At 35.9% G+C, this 26,879-nt stretch overlaps 1 pseudogene across 1 annotated transcript in view; it reads left to right on the forward strand.

The window, feature by feature from the left end:
- The window catches only part of LOC309614645 (metalloendopeptidase OMA1, mitochondrial pseudogene), a 28,379-nt pseudogene extending 1,500 nt beyond the window's left edge, over positions 1–26,879 (forward strand). Inside the window, exon 2 of the transcript in view lies at positions 1–26,879. The product of the transcript in view is annotated as a metalloendopeptidase OMA1, mitochondrial pseudogene (transcript).

The following is a 26,879-nucleotide window of genomic DNA, read 5'->3' on the forward strand; positions in this document are numbered from 1 at the left end:
CCAGCACTCCCTTTGTGATTCCAAATGGACAAATGTTTATCTTCACTGGGCTTTTACATAGTGTAACTGATATTCATCAACTTTTCTTCCTTCTGGGCTATGAAATAGAACATGCAGTGCTTGGGCAGGCTGCAATAAAAGACTAGCTTGATTGATTTATTGGATTTTTTAGGTTTGATTTTTCACACAGTGATTTGGGCCATTTGTCCTTGAGATAGTTTGGCACTTTTGAGAAAGTCTGCATTGCAAGAGTATATGTTTGATTGACTGAACAGTAGAATATTGGAGGCTGAAGTTGACAAAATTGGACTATAGTTTGCTGCAAAGTCTGGTGTGGATGTCAGAGCCAGTCCAGTGTTTCAGCAGCAGAAGGAATTTGCAGGTAGCCTCCATGGTCATCCCAAGTTTCCAGAATGGTTATGCACACACCCTTCGCACGGAAATTGAGCTGAGCGCTTTGGTAGATGCGTACCACTGGCTCTCTGTAATTGCCTACTGCTTTCTGGACCAGACCCTCAATTACTATTCAAACTCGGCATGAAGCATTTTCTTGAAGAATCAGAAAAAGAAGACCTAAATATCACTGTTTAAAAAAATGGATACTCTTCCCATTTAAAAACAGGAGCAAATACCATTAACATACAGAGTGGAGAAAAAAAAACCTGGAAGTTAATTTAAAATGTTTGAGACACAGGACAAGTAGAATGCAGCAATCTATCATTTTTATATTACTTTTTTAAAAATGATGTTTGACATGAAAACAAAAGTGGATAGTCAGGGTCAAGCCATCTATGTTACAGGCGTTAACTAAATTCCTCTGATGTATTTATTTTTTATGAAATGCTGATTATTTTAATCTATTTTAAAATATCTTCAATGAGGAAAATGTCACAGAATAAATTTATATTACACTTTAAAAAAATTATTAATTGCATCTCTACTGTGTGCAAGGGATTACTCTAAGCCTGTGGGGAAAGTGACCCAGAAATCAATCCATCCTTGCAGAAAGCCTGTTACTTAGTCGCTGTGAAAAATCAAGCAGCTCAGCCTTTAGCCTCCGTTTGGAGGATGCCATGTACCTGGCTCGAGTATGGAAGAGAAGATAAAGATACCTTGGGATATTGGCTTGATATTTAAGAAAACATCCAAAATTAAGTCTTTTGCTCAATTAGCAGACCACCTCAGTGAAAATATACTCCTTCAAGTGACCATATTTACCACTTAATTAGAGATCTTACCAGAACCTGTTTTTCCTTATGTCTTTTGTTTGCCAAATTCCTTTTGCATTACTTTTCAATGGATGGTAGCTATTCTCTCCCAAATGCTGTGCCCAGAGTGGGGAAACAACATTCCTACACCTTTTCTTTATCTTTCTATGCTTAATTTTTTTAACAGAACTTATTTTTTAGAGCAATTTTAAGTTCACAGCAAAATTGAATGGAAAGTACAGAGTTTCTATTATGTCCCCTGCTCCCCTCCACCACATACACCCTCCCCTGCCATCAACATTTCACACTGAAGTGGTATATTTGTTATAATCAATGAGCCTACACATCATTATAACCCAAATCCACAGTTTATATTAGGATACGCTTATGGTGTTTACATTCTATGCATTTTGACAAATACAAAATGACATGTATCCACCATTATAGTATCGTATAGAATAGTTACACTGCCCTAAAAATCCTCTGTGCTCTGTCTATTTATCCCTCCTGGGTCCCCAACCCCTGGCAACCACTGATTTTTTTACTGTCTCCATACCTATGCTTTTTTCCAGAATGTCATATAGTTAAATCATATAGTATGTAGCTTTTTCACCTAGTAATATGCATTTAAGTCTCCTTCATGTCTTTTCACAGCTTGATAACTCATTTCTTTTTAGTGCTGAATAATATGCTGTTGTATGGATGTACCACAGTTGATTTACCCATTCATTTACCGAAAGACGTCTTAATTGCTTCCACATTTTGGCAATTATGAATAAAGCTGCTATAAACATTTGTGTGCAGGTTTTTGTGTGGACACAACTTTACTACTCATTTGAATAAATACTAAGGAGGGTGATTGCTGGAGAGTGTGATGTAAGATTATGTTTAATTTTGTAAGAAATTGCCAACCTATCTTCTAATGTGGCTGTACCATTTGGCTTTCCCACTAGCAATAAATGCGTGTTCCTGTCGCTCCACATTTGTGTATTGTTAATGTGCTAGATTTTGGCCAATCTAATAGGTATGTAGTGGTATTGCATTGTTGTTTTAATTTGTAATTCCCTAATGACATATAATGCAGAGCATCTTTACAAGTGTTTGTTTGCCATCTGTATATCTTCTTTAGTGAGATATCACTTCAGAGATTTTGCCCATTTTTTTACTCAAGTTTGTCCATTTTCTTATTGTTGAGTTTCAAGAGTTCTTTGCATATTTCAGATAACAATCTTTATCAGATATGTCTTTTGCAAACATTTTCTCCCAGTCTGTGACTTGTCTTCTCATTCTCTTGATCTTTATTTTTTATATATGTTTTCTATGTGTAGAAGAAACATGAGTTTATTTTAGAAGGGTAATATAGATAATTTAGATGGAAAAATTGATACCTAAAATGTCCTCCGTGGTAATTGGCTTGTTATCTGGTCTATCACTAAAGGACCCTCAACTTTACAGGAAACCAAGTAATGTTTCCTTCAGGCAGGACAGACACGTAGACAAACTAGGAGCTCTCAGAATAAAAAAGAATATTCCTGCAACTATAGGGTAGGTCAGGCTAAACCTGGAGAAGTAAACTGAATAATTATTCATTCTTAATATCTATAGGCAAAGTGATAGAGACAATTAGATATTTCTGGCACACAAATTATTACCCCAGAGGATATACAAAATCTCCAGAAAAAGAGTCATTTTTGAGTCTTAGTATAATTTAGGACTATTTTATTAACCACACCCTAGGAAGTTCTTCATGTATTAATCAGCAGCTCTTAACTGTGCTCATGTAAATAAAGAGGCAAGTAAAAGAAAACACCAAATGAATCATACTGATTCAGAAGATTGTCACATTAATGAATGCTGTGAAATCTTTGCCTTAGAGACAAGAACTTGAACACAAGCAGAACTAATATCTGGCCCTGCTCTCATAGAAGTCAGGACTCCACATACTAAGTCAGCGAGAGAGAGAGAGAGAGAAACATTTGCACTCTGAGACAAACCAAAGCAAAATAACACAAATAAAATAAGCACACAGAAAAGTATTATTCTGTCAATCACTAGCTCCAAAATAAATACAAACTTGAACTTTTTCCTACAATGTTAATAAAACAAACATTACCCTTGTAGATATGATAATTATGTGAAAAGAACTGCTATTGTTTTCCTCCATGAGAAGAAAATCAATAATCTTTGTAATCCTTATAAGATCTTTTTTCCTTTAAATTGTATTTGTATTAAAAAATGTCTGACATCTTCCATGTTACAATTACAAAATTAAAACCAGTATTTAAAAGTAAAAAATAATTGAAATAGTACAGACCAAAAAGAAGTGTCTGGCACAGGATCCCAAGTTATTCATTTGACAACATGTTTCTTGAGCACCTTTGCCATTCTAGGCACTAGGAATGAATCTGTGAACAAAAATACAGTGACAAAAACATAAGGGGGTAAACACGAAGCATGATGGCATTTCACATCAGATGGTTAGAGAAAATCTCTCAGATAAAGTGAGATCTGAGCAGAGATGTGAATGAAAGAGAAAGTTAAACAAGCAGAAACCTGTCAAGAAGATTTCTAGTACAATGAACATTCAAATCCCTGAGGAGTTTGCCATATTGAAGATACAGCATAGAGGCCAGCATGGCCAGACCAGAGTGAGAGTGGCTGAAAGTAGCTTGAGATGAGCCAGAGCCAGATCACATAGAACTTTGTAGGTCATGGCCAAGATTTCAGATTTTCTTCAGTTTAATGAGAAGCCATTGGTACTCAACAAATATTTGTAATTGATTGAAGCAATAATATATCAGGGGGGAAAAAAACTCTTAGTGTTGATACACATTTTCAATGGTCATCTAATCCAAGATTTCTCAGTCTTGGCACTATTGACATTTTGACCTAAATAATTGCTGTCGACGCAGTCCTATGCATTGTAGGATGTTTAGCAACATCTCTGGCTCTATCACTCCATGGCAGTAACATACTTCTTCCAACTGTGGCAAACAAAACTGTCTTCAGACAATGACAAATGTCCACTTGCCCCAGTTGAGAACGACTGATCTAATCCAATCCATTTTACAGACTCAGTAGCTGTGAGGTTAAATCACTTACTTTAGGAAAACAAAGTCAGTTCTACCATTAAAGAAGGAACTAACAAAATTATACACACACACATGCACACATATATGTTTTTAAACACATATAAAAACACATCATCTAGTGTTTTCAACTACCTTGTGAGAGTGTTACCTTTATTCCCATGTATAGATAAATCACTTGACCTCAGAAAGGTGAAGTGATTTGAAGTCCACTTGTGGCTTGAACTCAGATCTCTAAATTTCTGTCTACTTTAGTAATAAACTGTCAACTTGGGATGCATTTGAGAAGACAATAACAGAAGCTTCCTTGAGTTTTTTAGCAGAACATCATTCAATGACAATTCAAGAGATAGGGAGACAGGGACCCCTGATCGTCCAATCCCACTTTACTAGAAAGGAGAAATAAAAAAGAATTGGAAAGTCAATGCAAATTCTCATTTCCATTTGTTTAATCTAAAAATAGTATGAAAGACCTTACTCTATGACTATGCCATACACCTGGGCTGCTGTGTTTTGACCAGAAGTTGTTTCAAAAGGGCCTGTCTGAAACTGTATTGAAAGGAATTCTCAGTCTCTGTGGTCTTCAATGAGAGAGGTGCTTATTCTACTTGTTTCTAATTCACCAGAGGTTTTATTACTTCAACTCCCAACAGATTATTGGGTGGATCGGGTAGGAGGGTTTCAAATCAAAACAATTTGTGGGTTGGGGGTTTAGAGTTTGTAGGACTATTATTTTCTCTGTCTCTCCTCCTGAGAGAGACTAATGTGTCCAGGAAGCTGAGAGAAGCTTCTCTGCATCTCTGTTTATGGTGCAGTATTGAGCCTTGATGGATGCATTCCTAAGTTCGTAAGTAACGTAGAGGGCTGGCATGGGGAGTGGGGTGGCAGTGGGAATGAGTGGGACAATAGCATTAAGATAGAAAGAAGTCTGGGCAGAAACTGTTGGTGTCTCGCTCATGTCATATCAAATTTACTTCCACACACAGATGTCTGCTTACTACGAATCCCTGTGTCTCTGACCAAGGACTTCTTTTCACTGCTACAATATGCCCTGGCTAGAGCAAGTACTAACAAAATCTTCTAAACACAGCTCTCAGACTTAAGAATAACATTCATGCATAATTCTTATAACCTGGCATTATAAGTGAGTGAAAAATAAAAGAAATATTAGAGACCATACCAATAGGTAGAATGTGGCTTTATCATGGTAGCTTATTTAAAACCAAGAAGGAGGTGGTGAATGGGGGGAGGTGGTATCAGCCCGACCATCTGCATAATGACTCACGTAAATCTGAGTCTTCCAGGCTGACAAGCTATTTATGGTGCATCCTCTGTTAAAAGTGGCCAGATAAAAATGCTAAGTATGAATTCACAGAGAGATATATGAATGGGGCAACAAATGGTCCAGTACAAAATTGAAAGTCTTTGCTTTTTTAAACAATGTTTAAATTGAAGTATAGTTGATTTACAATATCATGTAAGTTTCCGTTGTAAAGCACAGTGATTCAGTTATATATATATAATATAGTATATAGATTCTTTTTCATATTCTTTTCCATTATGGTTTATTACAGGATACTGAATATAATTCATTTGCTATAGAGTAGGACATTGTTGTTTATTTTATATGTAGTAGTTTATATCTGCTAATTCCAAACTTTTAATTTATCCCTCCCCCCTTTCCCCTTTGGTAACCATAAGTTTGTTTTCTGTGTCTGTGAGTCTCTTTCAGCTTTGGAAATAAGTTCATTTGTGTCTTTTTTTTCCTTTTAGATTCCACATGTAAGTGATATCATATGATATTTGTCTTTCTCTGTCTGGCTTCACTTAGTGTGATAATCTCTAGGTCTATCCATGTTGCTGCAAAATGGCATTATTTCATTCTTTTTATGGCTGAGTAATATTCCATTGTGTGTGTGTGTCTGTGTGTGTGTGTGTCTGTGTGTGTGTGTATACACATACACATAAATATCTATACATACCACATTTTCTTTATCCATTTATCTGTTGATGGACATTTAGGTTGCTTCCATGTCTTAGCTACTGTAAATAGTGCTGTGATGAACCTTGGGGTGCATGTATCTTTTCAAATTAAGGTTTTCTCTGGATATATGCCAGGAATGGGATTGCAGGATCATATGGTAGCTCTATTTTTAGCTTTTTAAAGAACTTCCATACAGTTCTCCATAGTGGCTCTATCAGTTTACATTCCCGTCAACAGTGCAGGAAGGTTCCTTTTTCTCTACACCCTCTCCAGCATGCTTTTGCTTCTGTTATGTTTGCACACACAAGTAGAGCTTCCTTCAAATTTAGCTCGAACAGGGAAAGTGACTTAGGCTAAGCTGGAGGACAGGATCAAGTACTCATGCTTTGGAGGGAAAAGCAATGATCCTGGGGACAGGTGGAAGGGAAATCCATGGGGAAGCAGAGAGCAAAATCCACACACAGCTGGATTCATGCGTGACAGAGACGTGGAACAAGCTTTCTCTGTGTTCCCAGGGTCATGGTTTCAACATGAGCTATTTAACCTGGGCTGCTAATCCACCCTCTCTGTTCACCAGGGTGACTGGTAAGAAAGCTGAAACAAAGCAAACAGCAGGCCAGTCTTCACTCACTTCCCCAATGATGGGTGCAATGCATTCTAATGGTTGTTTCCACTATGATCCTCCCTGGGCCACACAGGAGCTAGCCTGAGCAAGACAGAGTGAAGTAAAGAAATAAAGTGACTAGTTTTACTTTCCTATAGCACTGAGTTGTCCTTCTTGCTGGAGAAACAGATATTCCTCATTCTAGAAAAATCCGACACATAAGTATCTAAGCATTCAGAGCACTTGATTTGTTTTGCAAAGTGATTCACAGCAGGTTCCTATTAAATAACCAGTGGAGAAATAGCCAAATAAGTTTATCAGATGCCTATAAGTAAGGCAAGGGGCATTTCGTAAGCTTTTCCTACAAATTAAAAATGAAGGTTATCCTATAGGATCTAACCATATTTGATATTTAAGAATCAACTTAATATTCAACTTAATAGCGATATTAAGTTTAATAATATTTAACAATTGACTTAATATCCAACTTAATAGTATTGATATTAAACTAGACTTTCCAGTATATGGCCTTTTTTAGCATGGATTTTTCTGGAGAATCAAAAAAAAAAAATATTTGTGAAGAAAAAGAATCACCAGAGCCTAGTGTTTGTGATTCTATTTAATTTTAAACACTCATTCAGAACAATATCAAGGTTTTTTTATTTTTTCCCCTTCTTTTTCCTGTTCTCATGATTGATTTATAGATTAGGAAAATTGCCAATCTAAGAATTTAAAATTCCATTTTTCCATTTCTGAACTGTTTCTCTGCTATGATACATAGGATGGATATTGGTCATAGGCCATATATTTTTCTTCTAATTCCAACATCTCCCTCTTAGAGAGACCTCTAACTCCATCCCTATTGGAAGGATAACCTTGAATCCAGGTTCACTGAAGCCTACATCCAAGTTGATCCTAATGGGACACTGCAAATGAGAGCAGAGTGTTCTTATTTTGGAGAACAGCAACTTAGTGGCCAAAGAAAACAGACCCACATTCTCTCTTCCTGAAATATCTTCACCTGGCTATGATCTAGTCACTCCCTCATCTTCAAAACAATTTCTCCAATGTTACTATTATAGTAAGGCTGTTTCTAACCACACTACTTGAAATAACTTTCCCTAGTACTGCCTATCTTACAGGTTTACCTCTTTTTCATCTTTCAGCACACTATGCATTTATTTAATTGTTATGTTTATCTTTTTTTCACCCCCAATAAAGGGTGCCTTTCATAAGGGTAGAGATTCTTGTCTGTTTTCTTCATTGCTATTTCCTTGGCTCCAGAGAGTATGTAGCTTGTAATAGGCACTCAAAACATGTAGAATATAAATGAATGAAAATTGCCATTATTCCTATTTTATACCTGAAAAAACAACAGTGGCGCTTGGAAAGGACAAATAATTTGTCAGCTGTATGGCTAGTGAAAGGTAAAGCAATTCTGAAACCCCAGTCTGTCTGCCTTCAAGCACATGCCTCACTGATTACACTACATTGTTTTACAAGCGCTTCTCTGACTGTAATCATTCCACTTGCTAGATGGGCATTTTGTTTGGTTGTAAAGAAAACCCATTCTTTGGGCTTTTCGTTTCCTATCATTTCCTTATTAGTGGCCTAATGGACAAAGCCAGGGGTGTACTAGGTTCATATGTTGTGAAGAAAAAACAAAACAAAACTATTTTGTGGGTTTGTTTTAGAGTTAGGTTCACAAAGTGCAAAACAAGCTAGCCAAAAAATTTTGCATTATTTTGGAAACCCTTGCATAATCCATAGGGAAACAAAATACAAATGTTCTGGTTATTTTACATGGGGTTTCAATAATATTTGATGACTAGAGTCCGTAGGGCTTTTTCAAAAATAAGCAATGGGAAGTTGGGCTGAGTTAAGAGAGAAAGAGTTGCAACCCCTCCTGCACAATACTCAATCACAACAAGCTGCCTAATAAACCTTCTATGAAAGATTTTAAAATATGGCAACTTCTTTTATAAATCTCATAAACATCAAAAATATTTTAAGATAAAAATGTTCAAAGTTCTAAATCTATGTAACAAACTACTATTCCACCTAACTATGGGGGGGGGCGGATTATTCTTCTTGGAGGACAATCATCCATCAAAAATAGGCCCCCTTCTCCCTGCTCATATCTTCGAAGCTTCACAGGAGCTAGTCCCAACCTGGACTGACAAAATGCCAAGTGCCTAAGGACGAAGAGGTTCTCTCTACACCATTAGCGCCCTCATTTCTGGAGTCAATGAGCTCACCTCTTACACAACTTTGAAACAACAAGATCCATCTCCTGCCCTATAGCAATAAAAAGGCCCTGTGAAGACTCAGAAATTATGACAAAGGCATGTTTTTTGTTGGTTCCATTTCAAAGAGTAACATGCACTTTCAGACTGACGTTCTTGCTCTTGTTAATGTAGCTCTAGATGATCAATGTCTCTTATATCTGCAAGGTTATTTATTAGGTTGAAAATTTAAATAGAAATTTAAAACTTAAACAATTTAAAAATTCAAATTAGAACAAGAAAACATACTCCTAGTAATATACAACGACTTATCCAGTTCTAAGTCTTTAGTGGATGGATGTTTAATCAATCTAAACATGACATATAAACTTTGAAAACTACCTCAAGAACCACTTTCTCCAAGAAACTAAAATAAAAATTGCTTGCAGTGTGTAGGTATACGGTTTTAAATGTTGATAAGTCTGGGATGTCAATTTATGAGTAGCTTAGTAACTTAGCTATGCCATGTGATAGCTGGTATAGTGAAAAGAGAAGATGTCGAAATATAAAACAGCTGTGTTGGAATCACAGCTCTTTCAAGCTTACGTTTTAAAATTGAGATTAATAATTGTTACTCTAAAGGATTGTTGCAACTGTTTGTGAATAATTATTGATAAGCGAATTTCTTCCGAAAATGTAGAAAATATGGCTATGAGGTTTTGTTTAAAAACACAAGAATTGAAATTGTAGAGTTTTATGATGAAGAGTGACATCTTGGTATTTTTTTTCTGAAAAGGATAATTATTTAAATATGTAGTTACAGTTAATATGAAGTCTATCAGACAACTCAATCTCTACAATTTATGGATGAGGAAATATGCTGCCCATGTACAGTATGTATTGGGAATCTGTGATATTGCTAAATAATCCTATCATAGATAAATTATCTAGTACATTTTAATTGTTATTTGATGCATTGTCTTCCTAAAATATTTTATATTTTTACCATTTTGTATTTATATTTGCTAGTAGTGAAACTTATGGAAAAATACCTATCAGTGAAGTGGTCACAATCTGTGAGGTTGAAAAAAAAAGGAGGAAACCACGAATATTATATTCAATCTCTGATAACAGAGAGTAGCTATGCCAAAGCGTTGCTTTAATCTGGGACATTTTCCTCTAAAGTTCAGCTTCAACTAAGACAACACACTTCCCAGGCTTTTACAATCAAAGTTAGCAATTTTAATATTTTTTTTCTTTTTTAGACCCAGAAATGTATCAGTAAATTACGCCTTATAGAAGCCAATCAAGGTATAGGTACATACTGACAGGCTGATTGACTCAGACACATAAATTTACTGCTGAGAACTCTGACCATAATTTCATTTCAGTTCAATGCACATTTACTAATCAAGGCCCTGGGCTATGTGTTTGCAGTAGAATTATAAATATAGTTAATGGACCCTGGATGAGTTTACTGAATTACAGAAGAGATACTCCAACAAAGAAATAATTCAAAATAAGCTACGAGATATAATCGTTTTCAGAGACAATTAATGGGAACATGGTGCAGCACTGACTAATCCTTAAAAAATCAGGGAGAAGTTAGATATATTTTAAAGCTCATTTTATTTCATATATATATATACATATACATACATACATATATACATACATACATAGAGATCCATATATATGTAATATATATTATATATTCTTATCTGTGGAAAAATGAAGGGTGGATTAGTCATCTTCTCCAGGTAATAAAAATGATGGAAACATCCTTATGCTCTTCAACTGCTCTGTGTTAAACCCTTGTTGATCACCTTTTAAGTAGAATAAAAGGGATCAGTGAGATTACTGTGAAGGGCAGGGAGTCTTGAAGACTAAGAGTGGAGCTCATATGTCATGTATATACTGCCTTAAAAATTGTTTTTTTTAATATGATTTAAAATGAAGAATGGAACATTGAAATCCGATACGATTTTTTTTTTTCGTAATTGAGGTTCTTTTAAAATCCAAGACCAGTAAGTTTCTGCGAGCTTCCTGCTGTGGTTAACTGTGAATAACCTTCACAGTTAAATCTCACAGATTGACAAAGTTTAGGCAACTAAGATACATGATCCAGCTCTCCTGGCCTTATCTTACGTTTGGATCTGTTCACCTTTACAAAGTCACTCATCATGAGATTGACAAAGAGCCCGGTCCTCTCAAATTCCCAGTGTTTACTATAAACACAGGAAGTTCATAATTTTCAGAATTAAGCCTCACATGGAGCCTGTCTTCCGTGGGATGAATTCTGAGATTTCACAAAGAACCCAAGTGAAAAATACTTGGAAGAACATGTACTCTGATGAATATCTTATTGATTCAAGCTCCATTAATTTAGAATCTGGAGTCATTCAAAGATTCTGTGTGACATATATCTTTTTATCTGCCTATGAAGAAAAATCTGATAAGCAAGTCAATAGTGCAAATAAGAGTTCTCAAGAGATATCCGACATTACAAGAACTGACCAACTGTCTTTAGGTTGCTTTCCAACATGTGTTGTTAATTGGTGTTTTGTTATTTTAAGATAATTGTCATCACATGCTAGGTGGTTATTATCTGTGAGTAATCTGAAAGCTTCTGAAAGGCAAAAAAATGCAAGTGTTTATTGTTCTATATCATACTCATATTAACTTGTAGAGCACCATTCATCAAATCTTAGTTGAAATACCACAAATGAAAGCCTGAGGGGTGAAAAGGTAGGGCAGTTTCTGGGGAAGATCTTCCCCTAGACAATCATGAGCCTGAAAACAAAGCTATTTGTTTGACTCATCTTCTGTCTGAACTTCTGTGGTTTACATTGAGGTAGAGGTTACAAAGACTTTCTCTGAAAGAGGAAAAAACCTATAAATGCTAAGCGCTACTTGCATGCTTTCATATATGTCATATTATTTATAATCCTCTAACTAACACATGAAGTATGTTTAGTAATTTCCACTAAATTGTTGTTAAGCAAATATCTCAAGGTTGAGTAACTAGTAAGTGGGGAAACCCATCTATGAATCCCTTCTGTGGTCTCCAAGGTGTTTGCTTTTTACACTCTGTCACAATGCATCCAGGGTACTATTATTCACCTATTAAGAGCTGCTAGGGGATGGCTCTTCATCCAGGCCTTCAGTAGAACACTTACCACATTTTATCATAGTGGTTTGTGTATCCATTTCCTGCACTAAAATACAACTTCTTTATGGGCCACAGACCTTGTCTTCTTCAAGTTGGTATCTAGAGAAAGCAGTATATATCTTAGCCACTAGTGTGGCTAAATAGATTTTGATTAAATTAATATATTCAGAATTAGATAAACTAACCCAGAAGCTAGTCTTCAGTTTTCTGGGAGTGATGTGGTACAGGAAAATGGCTTACATTTTGTAATGCTTATTTAAATAAAAGAGCAAACTCTGTGGGCAGTATTTTAATGCTGCTGATACTACATGCCTTCATCAGAAGACATCCTGTGAGTCCCATACACAGTGTGACAGGCAGAATTCCAGGTCCCCCAGAAATGCCTTAATCCTTCGAATACATAAATATATCTTTCTGGTGATTACGTATATTACATGGCAGAGTCGACCTTATGATAAAGGTGGGCCTAATCTATTCACATGAGCCACTTTAAAAGCAGAGAGTTTTCTCTGGCCAGTGGTAGAAAGAGGAAATCAGAGAGATTCAAAGCTTGAGGGGCACTTGACTCACTGTTACTGGTGTGAAGATAGAGGGAACCACTGGAGAAGGAATGTGAGTGGCGTTAAAAAGCTGAGAGAGGCCCTACCGGACAGCCAGTGAGGAAACGGAATTCTGCCAACAGCCGGAATAACTTGGAAGAGGACCCCAAATTCCAGGCGAGGTTGCAATCAGCCAACACCTTGGCATCAGCTTTGCGAAACCCCAAGCAGATAACCCTACAGAGCTCTGAACTAATAAATGGGTGTTGTTTTAAACCCCCCAAATTTGTGGTAACGGTAGAAAACCAATGCACAGGATGATACACTTTTTTCACGAGGACTAATTCCAAAAAAATTATACTCACCATCCTCTTAAATGAAACTGTAATGAAACCTTTAAAATGAAAAAGAAGTCGAGGACACAATCTCCATCCATTTCAAGGGGTTCAGCAAGAAAGACCTTCCTTACCCAGTTATAAATTCACATCGTGCAGCTATAGTTGCTTTCCATCACATGACAATGAATGTATGCTCTAAGAATTTAATGTATTCTATGGGTTTCTGAGTGGCATCCATATTAAAGAGGCAAAATCCTTTTGTGGGGAAGGGGGCTATTTTAATGATCTTTGAAAGAAGCTAAAGCCTTTTTTGTGGCCTTATTCAACTTCTCCCAAGACTTGCCTCAGACTCTGTCACATTGAGAAAATATACGTGACTTTCTTTTATTCTTTCATGTGTTTTGAGTTTAATAACATATGCTGTTTATATTTGGTTTCTATAGAGAGTTCCTTTTTGTCTTGTAAACAGTTGCAAAGTTTTACCTAGAGTTGTGTGGGTTTTCCCCACACACAGTTTTCTAGGTAAAACTTCTCCTCCCCTTGGAAAGTCTGAGTAGTTCCACGGATTAAAAGCAGCTTAACTTCAGCCATGATTTGTAATAGATAAATGCAGTTATTGTTCCATTTTGGCTCTTTGGGATGGTCTGAAATTAACCTGTTGTCTTATTCTTTCCTCACTGTCTACATCTTAATAGTCACTCCTATTCAGGTTCCATGGACTTGTCAGAAAGTACTCGTAAATGAATCTGCAGTATGAAATAAGGCCCAAAGGTCAAGTTATTCTCCTTCCAAATGAGTTAGATTCTTCTGGAAAGGGTAATCAACTCCTTTCTCTTAAGGGCTTAACATATGAGAGATACTGAACTACTCAGATAACACATGCTATTTTTTTGTGGTTACTAAATATCCTCATTTTTCAGGTTAGGGCACTGACACTCAAAGAGATTGTAACATTTGTCAAAAATCTGTAGATACTAAGGATCTATATAGAGCTTAATCCAAGACAACGGTACGTTGCTGGCACTTAGATAAGGGTTAGGCCTCATAAATTGCCACAGAACTGCATACATGTTGTCTCCCAGGTAATGTTCTGTCCTTGACTCTGACACTTTCATATCTATTGTGAGAGAACATGATAGTTCCCTTGATCTCAACATCGAATATATTAGCTATAAAACTATGTAGTCATCTGAATGCTTTTACATTTTCACCTAAGATTCTTCTTGGAAATAATATGTTCTATTATCCTCTCATGTTATAGGTCTGTGCTGTTTAGATTTTTGTAAAATTTCTGAAAATTAAATTAAAATTAAAATGTAGCTCTTCAGTGACACTAGCCACTTTTTGAGGGTTCAATAACTACATGTGGCCATTGGATACCATATTGGATAATGAAGATTTACAGAATGTTTCCATCTTTGCAACACGTGGACTACACCCTTATAGAGCCATAGTGACACTAATTAAACAATGGGTGAATTGCTGGGTATGCACTGGAAATTTAAAAAGAAGTAAAGCGTCTTATTGAGCCTAAGGTCTACAGTGTTTCAAAGTTCACAGTTCTTTTATGCTACTAAACATTAAAAAGTGATTTCTTTCAGAGTTTCTTGTAGCAGGTCCTATCCAGTTCTATTTGAGAAAGATATAGGGGAGAACTTGCATTTCCTTTTATCACAGCTTCAGTTTTTAATCCTATACCTTAACTGCCACCATGAATAGTACTCATCGTTTTAAATTTCCTTCTTAAAATTAGTTTATCAAGTGCTCACTGAACCTAAAAGTTTGAAATATAAAGCTTAATTAGATAATATCCCCTAACCAACATTTACCTTTACTCCTAGCTAATTCCTAACTACCGCTTGAGTCTCAGGACAAATGCCATTTCTTCTGGGAAGCCATTCCTGATTCTTTAGAAACTAAGTTAGGTGCCCTTGCTCTGCATACCCACATAACTCAAACTTGTCTTATCACAATACTCATCTCCCCTTATTCTCAATTTTAATATAATCAGTTGCCTTTCCTCCCCACTTAAACAGTGAGCACCACATGGGCATGAGCTCTGCGTGCCCTGTTCATCATTGGATTTCAAACTCCTAGAGCAGCGTTGGGCACTTGGTAGGGATTTTTGATGTGTTTTACTCTTGAATAGTTTTTGGTTTTGTTTTGAGAATATAGGCAAAAGTTAGCTTTTTCAACATATTAGGTACCCTATCTACCCATCACAATATCATTTCTAACAACAGTTAAAAAAAATATTGACTTTAGTTACACTGAGAAAAATACTATGTCTTAGTTGTGTCTTCTAATGTAAAAACAAAAACAAAAACAAAAACAAAAAACATAATACAGAAGCATTTTTTCCAGAAAATTTAAAGCAGCAGGAAATAGCAGGAATAGCATGCTAAAAACGGCATTGGAAGCAAAAGACCCAATTTAGATTTTTTTTTTCCCTTTGGCTGCTGCCAAATTTGCTTTGTGACCTTCATCCCATCAATAGATCTTTGTTCTCTAGCATCCTCGTCTATAAAATGGGCATCAGTAAGTCTACCCCACAGGGCTTCCAAAAGAATTAAATTAAATAATGCAGGATTAGTGTCAAATGCATAGTAGAATGCTCAACAAATATCAGTGTCTTACCTGTTTTCATATACTTAGAGATTGACCCTGTAGAAAAGTATTGGTAGTTTGTTTCCTTTTGTTTTTCTTCCTCTTCCTCTTTGGTTTCTTTTAGAGATTCTTAAAATTTATTTAATTTTCACTCTTTTTTGTGTGTGTATCTTAATAGCAGATCTTCCTCTTTCAATCCATTTCTCCCCCAGTAGCAACCTCCCTTTGTCTGGCTCAGCTGATGACATACAGAATATAACTGAGCATTGACCTCTGGCACAAATAAGCATCTGTCATGCACATTTAGGGTATTACGTTGCCTGTAATCCCTTCCAGCTCACAATTCTAAATTACTTTTGAAATTTCTGTGTAATTTCAAGTTGGTAGGTTAAAATTGCCATTTTATTTTGGCAGATAATGTGTTTTAAAATGAGCTCTTCTTTATGTGTATATTAGTTTCCTCATATAGCAGAGTAACTTTTTGTTTGTCCTTGACCACACTAGAAATTAGAAAGTATGACTTACTTGGCAAAAGTTCATTTACTTTCTGGAAAAAGCTTAAAATCTTACATTTATTTTGTATTGTGTTCATATTGTGCTGGTTGTAAAGGTACTCTGATGTCTTGCTTTTTTTTTTTTTTTTTGGAAAAAAAAAGGAAGGGAAGAAATCCTTTGAAAGCCATTGCTTTCAAAATTATTACTTTTTTGAACGTTATTTATTTTTCTTTTTTTCTCTTACTTAGCTTTTGATATCTGTGGTAGTCTGAATAATGGATCCCCAAAGAAGGTCACATTCTGAGACTCAAAATCTGTGAATATGTTATCTTTCATGGCAAAAATGACTTTGCAAATGTGATTAATTTAAGGATACTGAAATGAGGAGATTATCCCAGATTATCTGGGTGGATTCAGTGTAATCACAAGGGTTTTTAAAAGAGGAAGGCAGGAGGGTCAGAATCAGAGACAGACACATGACAATTGAAGCAGAGGTTGGAGTGATATAGGGCCATGAGCCAAGGTATGAAGGTTGGAAGATGGAAAAAGCAAGCAGCTTCTGTCCTGGAGCCTCCAGAATAAACAGAATTCTGACACCTTGATTTTAGCCCTGTAAGACTCATTTCAGATTTCTGATGTCCAGAACTGTAAGATAAAAATTTGTACTGATTTAAGCCATTAAGTTTTGGTAATTCATTATGGCACCAGTATGAAACCAATACAATGTATGAAAAAAGAGGATTTTTCTTTAATTGTTTCAAAAGACAAAAACCAGCTAAAAACTCAAAAACGTACCTTTAGTCAAAGTGGGCTACTTGTGCATATAAGCACACATCTTCCACAAACTGTTGGACCTGAGCATTTGAGTTGAAGGAATCCTTTATTCCTATAAGGAGGGGGCAGATACCAAGTATGTTCTGGAACGTGAGTACTAAATAGATTGGCACAATCCTCTGAGAACTAATATATGGAGAATACCTATGCACTTATATGTCTATTTTCAATTGTTTCTGAGCTAATATGCAAAGCTTTCTTTTATTACCTATACTAAAAATCATTTGAGGAAAGTTTTGCTATGCCCCAAATTTATTTGTTGACTGAGAGGCTTGGGGGAGTTCAGTAGACATTTAAATAAATGAGGTTGAATGAAGTCAGTTTTGACAGCTGCAGATAGGGACATTCTTGGGGGAACAAGAAAGACAATTTTACATTTTAAGCATAGTCAAATTGCCCTATTAAACATCTAAAGCACACCCTTTGGGGGGAAAATGATTCTCTACTCACTAGCTTCACTGACTTTTCATAATAGTATTAATGAAATTTAATCAAACAAAATACATTACTAAGCAGTTAGCTTGATTACCATTGGGGGACCTGTGAAAATGTGTTTGGAACTTCACATGCCATGTAATAGCTCAATTTATTTTGGCCATTGTCATTGACTCTTGGGCTCATGAATTAAACCTCTCTGAGTCTGGGAACAATACGTGATTTTGAAGATTCTTTCCTATTCTAAACACTCATTGATGCTATGATTTCATTTTAACTTACTTTATAAAGCAAACAACCCAATCAAAAAGTGGGCAGAAGATCTAAATAGACATTTCTCCAAAGAAGACATACAGATGGCCAAAAAGCACATGAAAAGATGCTCAACATCACTAATTATTAGAGAAATGCAAGTCAAAACTACAATGAGGTATCATCTCACACCAGTCAGAATGGCCATGATCAAAAAATCTGCAAAAAATAAATGCTGGAGAGAGTGTGGAGAAAAGGGAGCCTTCCTACACTGTTGGTAAATTGGTACAACCATGATGGAGAACAGTATGGAGGTTCTTTAAAAAACCAGAATAGAGCTACCATATGATCCAGCAATCCCACTCCTGGGTATATACCTGGAGAAAACCATAATTGGAAAAGATACATGCACCCCAATGTTCATTGCAGCACTATTTACAATAACCAGGACATGGAAGCACCTAAATGTCTATAAATGGATGAATGAATGGGTAAAGATGTGGTACATATATACAATGGAATATTACTCAGCCATAAAAAAGAATGAAATAATGCCATTTGCAGCAACCTGGATGCACCTGGAGATTGTCATACTAAGTGAAGTCAGACAGAGAAAGACAAATATCATATGATATCACTTATATGTGGAATCAAAAAATAATGGTACAAATGAACTTATTTACAAAACAGAAATAGAGTCACAGATGTAGAAAACAAACTTATGGTTACCAAGGGGGAAAAGGTAGGGGAGGAATAAACTAGAAGATTGGGATTGACATATACACACTACTATATATAAAATAGATAACTAATAAGAACCTACTGTATAGCACAGGGAACTCTACTCAGTACTCTGTAATGACCTATATGGGAAAAGAATCTAAAAAAGAGCAGACATATGTATATGTATAACTGATCCACTTTGCTGTACACCTGAAACTAACACAACATTGTAAATCAACTATACTCCGATAAAAATTAATTAAAAAAAAAACAATTTGAGGAAAAATTAACAAACTCTAGCTAATATCAATACATAGCCTCGTAAGGGAATCTTCCCTGACTTCTCTGTGTTAAGTTTACGTGACCCCTCTGTGTTCCATTAACAACCTCAACAATCCTCTATTATACCCATGTCCATCTTTTATTCGAAATCTCTCCTTATGGGTCTGCCTTTCTCTTTTGGCTATAAGCTCTCAAGGGCACAGATCAAGTCTAATTTGTTTTTGTTTATTATGGAGCCTCAAATAAACACACAATACATTGTGTGTTTATATACATTTGCTGAACAGTTTCTTTCCCCACTCCCTTCCTCCTGTTGGGGGTTATCAGATGCCTTCTCTGAGGCAAGCGAAATATCTTCTACTTAAATCTCTCACCCTTTTGTGTTCAACATCGAAGGACTCTTCATAATACCCAATTTCCTGCTTTTTTTTTTTTTTTTGGTTTCAAGCACATCAAAACCCTTATACAATGATTTCAAGCCCCCTTTGTAATCTGTAAAAATAAACATCAAGAGTCCATGCTTTCTATCATTATCTAAGTCTCTGCCAGGCTTTCAGATTATTAACAATTAAGCCACTTTCTTAGCAGAGACCACAAATTTTGCTGAAGCACTTATTGCCTTTGGTGAAACAGAGATAGTCTTTGGTTTTACTACCTCTAAATAATCTGGGAAACATGATTCTGATGTTTCCCTCTTTTATAAGTCTGTATTTTCAACTCTGATTTTGCTGGTGGAGGCTACCTTTGATAACTAAGCAGAAGGCAGAGAGGGTTTGAAAGAAGAAAACAAACAAACCCATATGTGCTTAGAGTGATTGCCTTTGGATTCCAGATTTTCTCTGTGGCTAAAGCCCAAATAAGTTTGCTTTTGATGAGCTGCCATTTTGGTTCTCCGAGATGTGCCCACAATATGCCTTTAAAATGTAGTCCAAATTGTGTATTTCTGAGTATTTGACATTGTTTTCCTTGAATCTATTTTAGTGGTTAGTCAGCCATTGGATATTCTAACAGCTTGTCTAATTTCTCTTTGTCAATCCATCCAGTGGCCACTACAATATAGGCATTGAATACGTAATACAAAATTAGCCAACAGTGTCACTTCAGCTTAGAGGAGTTTGACTATTCTAATGCTTTACACTACCATCAGAAAGCTTAGCCTTGCCCTGGGCTGAGCCCCAGAATCAACATGAAGCCTTAAATGACTCATTTTTTTTTCAAGGACTCAATTTCCTCATTTCTTAAAGTTAATGGAAAATATGCCCAACTTGAACTACAGTATAAAACTTGCTATGATGTAGGCACCTAGTATTCCAAAGAGATTGAGTAATTATTCCTCTTCCTGATTTAAATGTATTTGATCATCTAGTTCCACTCTGTAGGGAACGTAATGGTATGTATATAAACTTGCTCACAACCAAGCAAGACCAAATTAAGAAGCTTTTGCTGGTTGCTTTCTCAGAAGGGAAGGGCAGAACCATTTTTCTTGGAATGATGCCTGACACTGCAGGACTGGAGGACCAGAACCCATCTTCTGTTATGGCTCATGCCACACTCTGTCCAACCCATCACTATCTTTTATCAACCTAAGGGACCTCCTTACATGCACAGAGGCCTCTCTAAGTACCAATTAAAGAAGCCAGACTGTCACTCTGCATCACATCATTCTTTTTAAACTTTCTGCTTGAAACTTATCACTGTGTGACATTTTTTCTTGTTTATTCACAAAATATTTCATTCTTCCTTTAAAATATAAGCTTAAGGAAATCAGGAACCTTGTCAGCCTGGTTTATTGTTGACTCAAGAGTGCCTTAGAATAGTGTTTGGCATTTAGCAAAAACTCAATTGAGGTATGGTGACTGTTAATCATTCTCTAAGAACATAGCTAAATATAGCTAAAATCTAACCACTTCACACAAAACCTTGCCATCATCCTGAATTACTAGGATGTAATTGAGGTAACTCATCAATGCAGTACCAGTGGTTGTCTGCCTCAGCACCAGTGGCTGTCACCATCACTCTACTCCAGTGACTACTTCTGTTCCCATATCTGTGACCTAAGCATCACTCTTAGTCTACATTTAAATATGCGAATGCCTAGATTACTTTTTCTAACCTATTTATCTTTTCTTCCATTTCTCTTACTTCCTTAGTACCACTCATGGCCTTCGCACTCCACTTTTCTTCCATTCTATGGATAGACACTTCTGTCTTCACTCCCTTCCCCACAGTCCATGACTTCAACCACAAAGTTCTTCCCTTGGTCCTCTTATCTTCCCATTCTTCTTTTCTGGACAACTGAATCACTCATAGCTCTAAATATTATCTTAGCATAGTGAACTCCCAATTTTTTTTATTTTGCAACTTTTTGTTAATTTTTTCACTAGTCAAGTTATATGCCTCCATTAGAACATGATGACTCCCTAAAGAGAAGAAAATGGATGAATAAAATAAGCAATGAATCCCAAATTTATGTAAGTAATGCTAACCTCTTTCCAGAGTATTGCCAATTAATAATTAGACATTCAAGACTGTAGCTAAAACAGGAGTATTTTAAGAAATAGCCTGTATTTCATTTTTAATTCTTCTATCCTAGGGCTTGATGGAGATAGTAAATAATGATCCTATTCCCCATCGAAGTTCAAAAATATTGAGAAACACAGAGGTCAAGCAGATGGAGTGTGGTAACAGTAGCTTGTCTAATATTATAGCCAAATTTAAATATATACCCACCCACACAAATTCTTTCCTAGAAGTCTACTCTCATAAACATGTATCATGGAGGGTCAGAGATGAACTGGGGCTTCTTATAAGAATTTGAATACCAAAGGGAAAAGGGAATTCAGTCATGCATGCTCAGTACCTTGTATAAACTTCACTAATCAAATAAGTCATCTCCTTTTCCATGGAAAAAAGTAAATAAGGAGACCAGAACATTGCAATAATAGATGTTCCCTCACTATGAAAACATGTTGCAAGGGTGAGGAAATTATCCACCAAAGTCCCTCATCCAAAAATGTTATTTGATCAACTTTTACTGTTATAATAATTCATTTCTAAATCTGTGACACAGCAGCAAGGATAATTTTTCTCTAACATCACTTTTACTTGCATTATTCTGTTGCTCATATGTCTATCTTCCACTTAAAGCCTGGTTGTCCAGCATTTATCAGGTGCTCTCTACTAGCCCTTTCTCTCCTCTAACCTTATTTTGCATTACTTCCTGTTGTGTCCCCTCAGCCACTGCAGAGAATATCTGCTGTCATTTCCCCTTGGAAGATCTCTACTCAAATTTCACATGGCTTTTCTTTATAATGTTCTTCCCTAAACTTAATCACACTTGCCAAGAAAAGCCTTCTTGCTTTCTATCACTTTTCCAAACAGTACTCAAAACTTTGCCTGTTTCTGAAACATATCTATTTTACTTATATATACATATATATGCATATATATATTTGTATTTTTATGGTTAATTTTCTCCTATTAATTTCATAATATGTATTTTACTTTCTCTTGCGAATTTCACTCTCCTTTATCGCCTCTTATGAATTCATATTACACCAACCACATTTACAGCTCTGTGGTCTATCACATGTCTTCTTGATCCTATGGTCATTTCCTCACCAAAGAAGATTATATCCCATTTGTGTTTATCCTGCTCCTTGTCCTCTAGCATATTTAATCCAGCCTTCTTCCTATTTGTGATTGCTCAGGGTCTCATCCAGTCTGGTCATCAGTCTCTCCATTTCTTCTTTGTTTTCCTACTCTGTTTTGGCTAGGACAACTTGAATTCCTCTTTCTGAAGAAAGATTATTATGTAAATCAGCTTTTTGCCAAAAGAAGCATCAAGTTCTATGATGGCAGGTTATGTCTATTTTATTCCCCATTACATAACCACCCTAACTTTATTGTCCCAAACATAAATGCTCAAAAAATATTTATTAAATGAATGAATGAATGAATGACCCTCAAAGTTCATTATCAAATCATTTTCACAGTGAAAATGACAGTAACGCAGAAATCCTGATGATGACACTTAACATTTGTACCCACTTCTCCATACTTGCCTCCTACTCATCACAGGCTCTTTAATCTCATACTTCTTATAACAAGATACCTGTGTTTCTGTCATTTGATCTGTCAGTTTTTGCTTCATGTATTTTGAAGCTCTGTTATTAGGTGCTATAGCTTCCTGATGTATTGATCTTTTATATCATTATGAATTTTCTCTTTTTATCTCTAAATAAATAAGCCTGTCTTGAAGGCTATATAATTTAATATCAATATAGCCACTCTAGCCTTCTGATATTTTCATTTGCATTTTCTCATTCTTTTACCTTCACACTCTTTGTATGTTTGTACTTAAAGTGAATTTTTAAAAGTATATATAGTTTTGTCTTCTTTTACATTTATTTTGGCAGTCTTTGCTTTTGATTAGAGTACTTGATCTATTTAAATTTAAAGTAATTCCTTTAATTGGGGGATTTAGGTCTGCCACTTGCTACATTGTTACTATCTGTGTAATAAGTTTCTTTCCTTTGTTCTTCCTTTACTTCCTGTTTGGTATTGAACAAAATTTGTGTGGAACAATTTTTTGGATTCTATTTCATTTCCTTTATTGCTTTATAGGTGTGTCTCTTTGAATTATTTTTAAAGGTTGCTCTAGGAATTATAATATCATATTTAAATTATCAAAACCTAATTAGATTTAATATTGCATTACTACAGGTGTTAATTAGGAACCCTGCAAAGTAGAGTTCCATTTACCCCACTTTCATGTTATTATATTCATATATGTTACATTATGTATAAAATAAACCAACCAAAATTGTGTTATATGTTTTGCTTTATGCAGTCACAAATTAAAAGAAGGAAACTATTCATGAATATATATTCATAGATATATAGGTATAAATATAGATGTAGAAATAATTATACTGGGTATAGAATTCTAGGTTGACAGTATTTTTTTAGCACTTTGAATATTCCACTGGATTTTTCTTTTTTTTTTTTTTGCTATTTATTTTCTCTGATAATCATTTTCTCTTGTTTTTTCAAGATTGTTCAACTAAATTTGGCTTCGGTAACTTGACAACAATGTAAAAAATGATACATATATGTGTGTGAATATATATTCTATTTTCACAAGGTGAATTATGAGCAAAAGTCTTCAATATTAAATATTTTATTTGTTTCACAATGAAGTTTCATTTCACAGGCTAGAGATCCCTTTCTTTATTAAAAGTCAAGAATTTTTTTTTCTTTAAAAACCATTCAAACAACCCCGCATGTCTAGATAACACCAAAGTAACCAGATGTTTGACCAACATTTAAAAAAATTTACTCCTGATTTGAATGTTCTCAATTGAACTGAACCAAACCAACTGAGCTCCTAAAATGTGCCATGTACTGAGTGAGGGACTTTCCTATGTGAATTTACCATGTAACTCTTAATAATAATTCTGCCCAATTGGCCATTATTATCCCAGTTTTTACTACAGAAGAAATGGACACTGAATATGATAAAATGTTTTACCCAAAGATGCACAACTAATAAATGGCAGAGTTGGGATTCAAACTCTGCCACACTCTGGCATGCTGGTATTCTGCAAACAGCTCCCACTTTGCACATTCAAAGTGCACTGTGTCATCTTTAGATTTCTCTATCAAGTCTAACTGGTAAAACTTTCCTGATGCAATATGACAACATGTTTCTGGTGTTGTCAATTTTTTTCACATGTGACCATTTAATGTTTAAGTTACTCATGTGTATGGGGGTCTTTCTCATTCTCCAGGGTTTCCTTCATTCTAATTAAGCATAACCTTAGACCTAGCATGTTTCCAATTCATCGAATCTCTGTTTTTGATGTTTGTGGAAAGAACATTTGATATTATTAGTTTCATTTCCACTCATCTACCCAATCACCACAATAAAGAACAGACATGTGAAGTGAAGCAGGCCATGCTCTATAACATGACATTGGTCTGGGTCTAATAGAGTATTTTTCTAGAGCCCTTTGGTAGTTAATATAATGGGATAATTATACTCCACAATTCTCAGATTCAAAACAAATCACATTATTTTGCTTTATCAAAACAAATCTTTCTCAAGGTTGGCAAGACATTGTATTTCGTCCATTCATTGGAGACCCAAACTCTCTCTATGATTCTGATTCATAGCAAACACATGTATGCTGGAGCTTATGCAATGCAGAACGTTTTGGGGGAAAGGGCTCTATAGTTGTCTATCCATTCTGCTGACACAGAAATGGTATTGTCAAAGCTTTGGTGGCCTGCCTGCGGATTGGTGTTCCATTTCTATGCTGCCCACAGACACCACTTTGTCCATACCAGCTGGCTACTACAACTTTCCTTGAAGTTCCCAAAGCCCAATTTCTAACTGTTTGGTACCCAGGTATTCTTGTGCTACATAATCCATGTTAATGTCACCTGTGTAGTCACACATCTTTGTTATTCAGGGAATGTGCCACTCCTATCTCCTCCAAGTTATGTGAATCAGCACAGATCCATGGCCCAGACATTTTCTTCTCGATAATGTGGTTCACAACCTCTAAGAGCCTCGGCATTCATATATTGTACCAAGTTCTATTACTTCACCTCTGGGCCAAGGAATCTCACACTCCAGAGAGTAAGAGTCTTACTATTCTTATAAGGAAATTGCAGTGAGCTATCAAATCTCCGACAGCAATAAAAACAAGGTGAACATGTATTTCTTTATAAATCATAATCCTGTATCTGTAAATCTTTGAATTTGAAAAAAAAATATTTAGGATAAATTAATGGTAATAGCCAGCTTTTATTGAACACTTACCAGTGCCAAACATCGTTCTAAAAATCTTTAGATATAGTAGCTGGTTGCACAACCAGATTATCTGAGAAGAAGGTTCTGTGCTTTCTTTTATAGATGTTAAAATGAGGCTTGTAACTTAGGGGCTCAAGGGGCTACCTGGAGGTTGGGTGTGCAGGGGCTAGTCTGATGCTGGGGCAGCCTGGGAATCTTGGTCTGTAGGAGCAAGCCTCAAGGCTGGGACCACAGGGCTTTGGCCTGGTGATAGAGTTGGCTGGGGGTCTGTGTCCGTAGGAACTATCTGAAATCTAGGTCAATGGGGCCAGCCTGGCACTGGGGTAGGCAAGAAACCTGGGGCTGTAGGAGCAGCCTGGTGCTGGGATTGGTTGAAGGTCTGCATCCATGGTAATTGGTCTAATGTAGGGCTGGGTGGGAGTCTGGTTCTCAGGTCTAGAGGTGATTTAAAGTGTATGAGAGTATGTTTGTAGGTTATATGCAAATAATACACCATTCTATATAAGGACTTGAGCATCCTCAGATTTTGGTATCTGTAGGGGTTCTGGAACTAATCCCCCTCAGATACCGAGGGATGACTACTTAAATCTTCTTACTTGGGTCATATGATCTCAGGTCTCTAAACCATGACACAGGGGTTCAGGCTAGGTCCACCCCTTCCATTTCACTTAACTAATGCCAACATTTTCCCCAGTGCCTTGCCAACAGGTCCCTATATAATTTAGAGTGCCTTTTACTGTGGTTATATGATATATTGTGAGATTTCATACCATAATTTTTATTACATTGTACTTTTAATTTAAAGTGTATATTAGTTTGAGGTAATGCCACTTGTCAATTTTTGCTTTTGTTGCCTGTGCTTTTGGTATCTTATCCAAAAAATCATTGCCAACTTCAATGTCCTACACTTTTTCCTTTATGTTTTTTTCTAGGGATTTTATAGTTTTAAGTCTTACATTTAAGTCTTTGATCCATGTTGAGGGTTTTTTAGTGTGTAAGGTGTAAGGTAAGGGTTCAACTTCATTCTTTTGCATGTTTAGGATATTTTTTTTCTGTCTGCAAAGAATTCCATTGGAATTGTGATATGGATTGTGTTGAATCTGTAGATAATTTTGGGTGCCATGAACATTTTAACAATATCAAACTTAAAAACTTCTGTACATAGAGGGAAAAAACAACCTATGGAAGGGAGAAAATATTTATAAGTCATGTATCTGATAAGGGGTTACTATCTAAAATACACAAGGAACTCATACAACTCAATAGCAAAAA

Source organism: Balaenoptera borealis (assembly GCF_965194805.1).
Source record: "Balaenoptera borealis genome assembly, chromosome: 17".
In the NCBI taxonomy this organism is placed as follows: domain Eukaryota; kingdom Metazoa; phylum Chordata; class Mammalia; order Artiodactyla; family Balaenopteridae; genus Balaenoptera; species Balaenoptera borealis.